This window comes from Felis catus, chromosome B4 (genome assembly GCF_018350175.1).
Source record: "Felis catus isolate Fca126 chromosome B4, F.catus_Fca126_mat1.0, whole genome shotgun sequence".
NCBI lineage: Eukaryota > Metazoa > Chordata > Mammalia > Carnivora > Felidae > Felis > Felis catus.
Window position 1 is genome coordinate 10,865,735 of NC_058374.1, and position 7,381 is coordinate 10,873,115.

The following is a 7,381-nucleotide window of genomic DNA, read 5'->3' on the forward strand; positions in this document are numbered from 1 at the left end:
TTGCGGTCTGTGAGTTCGAGCCCCGCGTCGGGCTCTGTGCTGACAGCTCGGAGCCTGGAGCCTGCTTCCGATTCTGTGTCTCCCTCTCTCTGACCCTCTCCCGTTCATGCTCTGTCTCTCTCTGTCTCAAAAATAAATAAACGTTTAAAAAAAAAAACTTAAAAAAATAATAAAATAAAAAACAAAACAAATAACCAACCACAAAAATACAGAAACAGAGCCAAAAATCTAGAGAATAAATTGGTGGTTGCAAGAGGTAGGTAAAAGGGACTAAGAAGTACAAACTTCCAGTTATAAAATAAATACATCATGAGGATTAAAAGTACAGCATAAGGTATATAGTCAATAATACTGAAATAACTCTGTATGGTGACAGGTGGTAACTACACTTAATGTGATGAGAGTTTCATAATGTTTGTAATTGTTGAATCATTATGTTGTACACCTGAAACTAGTATTATAGGTCAACTATATTTCATTTATTTAAAAAAAAAAAGTGGGCAGAACAAACATTTTTCCAAAGTCGATATAAATGGCCAACAGGCCATGATGAGATATCACCTCACAGCTGTTTGATGTCCATCATCAAAAAGACAATAGACAATCAGGATGTGGAGAAAAGGGAAGCCCAGTGTGCTGCACTGGGACTGAAAACTAGTACAGTCACTATGGAAAACAGTGTGGAGAATCCTCAAAAACTTAAAAACTGTACTACTCTTGGTCCAGCAGTTCTACCTCTAGGAAGACAGCTGCCTCCTGAACAACATGGATGTGAACTGTGTGAGTCCCCATATGTGTGGATTTGTTTCAATAAATATGTGTACAGTACTGTAAATGGATTTACTCTTCCTTATAACTCTTAACATTTCTTTTCTCTAGCTTACTTTATTGTAAAAATACAGTATATAATACACATAATGTGCAAAATATATGTTAATCAACTGTTTATGTTATTAGGCTTCTGGTCAGCAATAGACAATTTGCAATTAAGTTCCGGGGGAATCAAAACTTACACAGATTTTTTACTCTGCAGGGAGTCGGCGTCCATAACCCCTACATTGTTCAAGGGTCAAGTGTCTATCCAAAGGAAGGAAAACACGGACTCAAAAAGATAGCTGCATCCTTATGTTCACTGCACCATTATTTACAAGAGGCAAGACACAGAAATAACCTAAGCATCCAACAATGGATAAATGGATGAAGTTGTAGTGTATATATACAGAATATTACTCAGCCATTAAAAAAAAAAAAAAAACCACACAGGAAATCCTGCCTTTTGTGACAACACAGATGGACCTTGAGGGTATTATGCTAAGTCAAGTAAATCAGACACTGTATGATCTCGCTTACGTATAGAATCAAAACAAACCAAAGTGATGGAAAAGAGACTAGATTTGTGGTTACCAGAGGCGGGAGGATTGGAGGTGGGGACTAGGGTAATTGGAGGAAAGTGGTCACAAACTTCCATTTATAAGATAAATAAGTACTAAGGATGTAAGGTGTTGAGCATAGCTAACACTGCTGTATAATATACAGGAAGTTATTAAAAGAGTAAATCCTGAATTCTCCTCACAAAGATCTTTTTTTTCAGCTTTTTCTTTTCTTATTTTTTTTTTAGATTTTTCTTTTTATTATATCTAAATGAGATGATGGATGCTAACTAAACTTACTGTATCATCATTTCACAATAGATTTAAGTCAAACCATTAAGCTGTACACCTTACACTTTTAAGTGACATATCAATTATATCTCAATAAAACTGAATGTGATAAATATATAATATACACACACATGACTGTCCAGTTTAAAATTTGGATAATTTATTAAATACAGTGTGGTATGAATTTGGAAACAGTGATCTAAAGCATTGTTTTCCAAATTATATTTCACAAACATTAACCTGCAAGATAATCTATGGGAGGGGCGCCTGGGTGGCGCAGTCGGTTGAGCGTCCGACTTCAGCCAGGTCACGATCTCGCGGTCCATGAGTTCGAGCCCCGCGTTGGGCTCTGGGCTGATGGCTCAGAGCCTGGAGCCTGTTTCTGATTCTGTGTCTCCCTCTCTCTCTGCCCCTCCCCCGTTCATGCTCTGTCTCTCTCTGTCCCAAAAATAAATAAACGTTGAAAAAAAAAATTAAAAAAAAAAAAAAAGATAATCTATGGGAAAAAAATAAGGTTTGGTAGCCAAGAAAGTACAAGGAATGCTGTTAACTATAGTCTCCCTTTGGAAATTCACAATGCGCATTAACACATAAAAAGCTCTGAGAAGTCAAGGGGCGCCTGGGTGGCTCAGTCAGTTAAGCATCCCACTTCAGCTCAGGTCATGATCTCACAGTACCTGGGTTCGAGCCCCGCTTCGGGCTCTGTGCTGACGGCTCGGAGCCTGGAGCCTGTTTCAGATTCTGTGTCTCTCTCTCTCTCTGTCCCTCCCCTGTTCACGCTCTGTCTCTGTCTCAAAAATAAAATAAACATTAAAAAAAAATTTTTTTAACGTACCCTCTCTCTGTATGCTGCAGCAAAGATCCACCCATGTAACTTGGCTTAATCCAGTGTTTATTAAATTGGGCATTTGTACTTCAAACTTTGTATCATGTAATTCCTATCAACTCAAGGGGCAATAGACCTGTAGTGTGATGGTGAAGACAATACTGCCTCTATTCAACCCTGCATGGCTCTGCCCTTCAGTAGCTATTATTTTCTTCATCTAGAAAATGGATAGGGTAACAATACCCTCCTTCATGCAAAGTATTCATAACAGTATTTTTCAACATTTATTTATTTTGGGGACAGAGAGAGACAGAGCGGGGGAGGGGCAGAGAGAGAGGGAGACACAGAATCGGAAACAGGCTCCAGGCTCTGAGCCATCAGCCCAGAGCCCGACGCGGGGCTCGAACTCACGGACCGCGAGATCGTGACCTGGCTGAAGTCGGACGCTTAACTGACTGCTCCACCCAGGCGCCCCATAACAGTATTTTTATAACACCATGAGCACTTTATAAATGTGAACATCCAGCAGAACCACTGTTGTAAGACACACTTTGGCAAACACTGGTAGAGAAACTAACCCTTTAGTGTTCTGGGGCTCCTGTCTAAGAGAAGATTACAGACTAGTTGGAGGGAGGGTATGTAATTATGACACAATATGGTAAGTCCTGAACAAGGAGCGGGTGAGGACTTTTGGAGCCCACAGAAGGGAAGGAATATTTCTAAGAGTGAGGGAGGTTTCAGGAAAGAAGCCAACTGAGAGGTAGGATTTCACCAAGCAAAAAAGGAGACAACGACAGGAGCCCAGAGTTGGTCTGGATGAAAAACAGTGAGGAGCCTGATTTGATTAGAGTGCGGAAGTTACAAAATGGGGGATGTCCTGAAAATGAGGTTGATGTTAGATTGCTAGAGGTCCTGTATTCCATACTGGGGACCTTGGAATTTCTTCTACAAGCATGAAGGAGCAAACACGTTAAAGACAGCCAGTCAACCAGGGAAGGATCAGAGAATCAATGTGGGAAGTGAGAAGACAAGACGAGGCTCAAGGATATTATAAAACTTCAGCGAAACAGAGAAGGAAGGAGCAGTCACACTAGAGAAAAGGAAAACAGGTTTAATTTTTTTTTTAACGTTTATTTTTTTTTTAATTTTTTTGTTTAACGTTTATTTATTTTTGAGACAGAGAGAGACAGAGCATGAACGGGGGAGGGTCACAGAGAGAGGGAGACACAGAATCTGAAACAAGCTCCAGGCTCCGAGCTGTCAGCACAGAGCCTGACGCGGGGCTCGAACTCGCGGACCGCGAGATCATGACCTGAACCGAAGTTGGGGTCCAACCGACTGAGCCACCCAGGCGCCCCACGGAAAACAGGTTTAAAGGCACTTCAAATGTAGCAAAATATCAGGTATGGCGTTTAGAGAAAGTTTAGACACGGCAAAAAGACAAAAAAGGACACTAGGTGTGGGGGATGAGAAGGTCCAAGGTGGTAGCAAATGTCCTGGAGATGGATGCAAGAAGAGTAGATGCATGTTCTGAGAGGGGGGATGGGCAATTAAATGGGTTCACGTCAGGGCCAAATCTCTCCCGGTCTTGATCTCAGGGGGAGGGGGCACAGAACAGCGCTGGGAGACAGGCATAATGGGTGGCCATTAGAGTTACATTAGGGTCAGGCTCACCCTTCAAGAGAGTCAATAGGAGGGAAAAGGGCCTATACTGAGTAAGATGCAGGATGGGGCTTTCTCTCTCCCCTTCCCCAAAAGAAATCAGTGTGGATACTCTGGGAAAGCTGGGATGTAACATCTCCAAGCTACATTCCATTCAAACTCCCATTTTGCTCCCTGGGCCTTCCTCCCCTCCCCACTTGATGGCAAAAGCCTGGAATCTCTAGCAGGCGGGTAGCGTTTTAGTCCCTTCTCCCTCGGCACACTCACCATCCGTGAAACTATGTCTGAAATGGTTACTTGACACAGGAATCTTTCATAGCGAAATTTATAAGCCTGTACATTTTCATTTTCTGAAATTTTTATTATGTTTATTTTTGACAGAGAGACAGAGCGTGAGCGGGAGAGGGGCAGAGAAAGGAGGAGACACAGAATCCGAAGCAGGCTCCAGGCTCTGTCAGCACAGAGCCCGACGTGGGGCTCGAACTCACGAACCTCGAGATCGTGACCCGAGCAGAAGTCGGACGCTTAACCAACAGAGCCACCCAGACGCCCCTTCATTTTCAGTATTTATTTTATTATGCTCAAAAACCCGCACCCTGTCCCTGATGCCCTTCACATCTTCATCCCTCTCTTGGCTTACGTGCACCCCTGAACTTCACTCAGGAGTAAGAACGAGGTTCAGGACGCGTTAAGGGTCAGCAGCGTCTGAATACGCACCCTCCTCGGTAACAAAAAACACTTTCTTTTTTTCCCTGTTGCCATGCCTGTGTCAAAGTGACTGTCTCAAAACCACCACAACAAAACTTCCTACGTGGAGCTCTGACTCTACCCCCACCTGGATCGGCTGAAATCCCCAGGTGGTACCACCTCGTCTAATTAGCTGCCTTCCTCTCCTGCAGCCCAAACTGAACCGAATGTACGTCGGTCATGTCCCTCCCTCCGTGAGGTCCCCCCGTTCTCCTCCTGCTGACTTTCCACTGTCAGGCTAACCGCCCCAGCCAAGAACAGACAGCTGCTGCAGGGTGACCCTGAACGTAAAGTCCCTGTGGACTTTCAGGGTCACGGGGTGCAGTTTTGCCCACCAGCTCCTAGCACCCAGGCATCTCCCGGCCAACTGCTGGACACACTGGAGCGTCACCACCTGCCAGCGGCAGGGCCCAGCCCTGTGCGACCCGGCGCCTCGCAGGCTGCACCTGCCATCTACGAGGATTTCCGCAGCAGGGAAGGGCTCCCTGCTCTTAATTAAAAACTTCCTTCCTGACAAGCTCCACTTAGAAACCGAAGCCTCGCACCCCACAACGAGATAAAAGGCCATGCTCCTGAAGAAGTCGAACAACGGTTTCTCCCAGAAGCCTGAAAGGAGAGAGGATGTGGTCAGGGAGCTGTTTCCACCCAAGACAAGGGACCTTCGGCACCTCGGCTATGTGCCAGCCATTGCACTATGGACTGGCTCTATATCCATGGTCTCAATGCGTCCTCAGAGTGACCCAACGAAGGGGCATCACCGTTTCCGTATTACTGTTGCAGGGTTTTTTAACGCAATACCCGGGGTTCGTTGCCTCACCACTTGGAAGGATGAAGAGGGGGACACAAAATGAGCAGCAGGCGAAGACCAGAAAGGAAGAACAGTGGGGAACCTCCCTTTACAGAGAGGGGACATCGGAAAGTGAACTGCCTGAGGACAGGGGTCCTGGTTTGATAAGGTTCTGCTCGGCCCTCCTCATCCCCTTCCCCCTGGTTCCTTCTCAGGTTCTACCCTTATTGGCTTGATAGCTCTAAGTGCTGGGTTGTCCATTCCTGATTGGCTCCTGTCCATTGTACAAGGGGTGGTCTATGGCCATACTTAGATCTTGGGTCAAATTCCTGAGGGGAAACCTGAGAGGGAGTAGGTGGGGTCTGTTACATTCTTGAGAGGCACCTTACGCCTGCGGGGTTTGCTGCGGACACTCCCAGCATCGTTCCAAAACAGGTGTTTTTCCCCCACCCAGGAACCTCAGGCCCTAATCCTTCCCTCTTTGCCGGACTCCTACGTTCTCCTAGCACATTACAGGTAAGCAAGCTGAGTTTCAGGTGTTAGTCTGAGCCCACACGGCCCCGCAAGTTTCCTTACGTGGTTTCCCTGTAACCATCAGGGCGCACGGGTGCTAAAAAGCCTAGATCCGGAGAGCACGTGTGGTTCATTCCCACCACCCCCCGGTTGTGCCCAGGCGGCTTCCGGGGCAAGGTCGGCTGTCAAACGCAAAGCGACAGTGCACGCTCCCGCAGCTCCCGCATCGGCGCAGGGGAAGGGCTGGCCGGCGCCCCGCACCTGCTACCCCTGCGCTAAGGGTCACCGACCCCAGCCTCAACACGCCTGCGAGGCTGAAACCCTTCGCGGCATGTATGACCACGTCCTTGTGGCCTCCTGCCACTAACGGGGCTCCCGCAGCTCTCCACGAGGCGGGCCCCAACGTCTCCCACCACAATTCAGGCGCGCAAGGACCCTAAGTGTTTATCCGCTGCTCACAAACTCACTCGGCCTCAGGTTTTCACCTGGAACCCAGTTTCAGGTTTTCTAGGTCGCGCTCTACACGTCGGGGGTCGGCTTACCTGCTGGCAGGCCAATAGTGAGGCTCCACGCGGCAGGCGCTTCCTACGTCCTCGGGTCCTGCGGTGGCTTCCTGACCCAGCTCTTGACCTTGGCTGAAGCCCTGTGGGTCCCCCGCCCTGGGGTGACGTCCCAAAGGAGGGGCTGATCTGCGGCGCCGCGAGGAACCCTGGGACGTTCCTTGCGCACTGCACTCTGGGACTGGGGGGCGGGAGTGGGTGGTGCTACCGCGAGCCACGCCTCCGTCCCGGTTCCCAAGCCCGGCTGCTCTAGGATCCTCCAGGGTAGTTGGGGAAAGTATTGTTCTTTGCGGAGCAAGGAGAAAGCAGGGGAACCGTTACAGTCAGCACCGTCTCTTCCTTTTCTGGCTCCAGCCCCTGCCCCTTACCCACGCCACGGTTCTTTTCTCCCATGCAGATAAATAAAAACACTCGGCAAGCAGTCTTCCCAGTGTTTTTATTTTACACTAAATCACAGTTTTTAAACTTAAAAGCCAAGCGTTTGTGGGGTGCCTGGGTGGCTCAGTTGAGCGTCGAACTTCCAACAAGGTCATGATCTCTCGCGCCTTGAGTTCGAGCCCTGCGTCAGGCTCTGTGTTGACAGCTGAGAGCCTGGAGCCTGCTTCAGATTCTGTGTCTCCCTGTC

The 7,381-nt window shown here is 47.6% G+C and overlaps 1 long non-coding RNA gene across 1 annotated transcript in view; it reads right to left on the bottom strand.

Annotated features, from left to right (window-relative positions):
• The window catches only part of LOC123386801, a 50,633-nt gene extending 43,504 nt beyond the window's left edge, over positions 1 to 7,129 (bottom strand). Inside the window, exon 1 of the long non-coding RNA XR_006601240.1 lies at positions 6,739 to 7,129. This is a non-coding gene — a long non-coding RNA (uncharacterized LOC123386801). The remainder of the gene's footprint in view (positions 1 to 6,738) is intronic.
• Between the last annotated feature and the right edge of the window lie 252 nt (positions 7,130 to 7,381).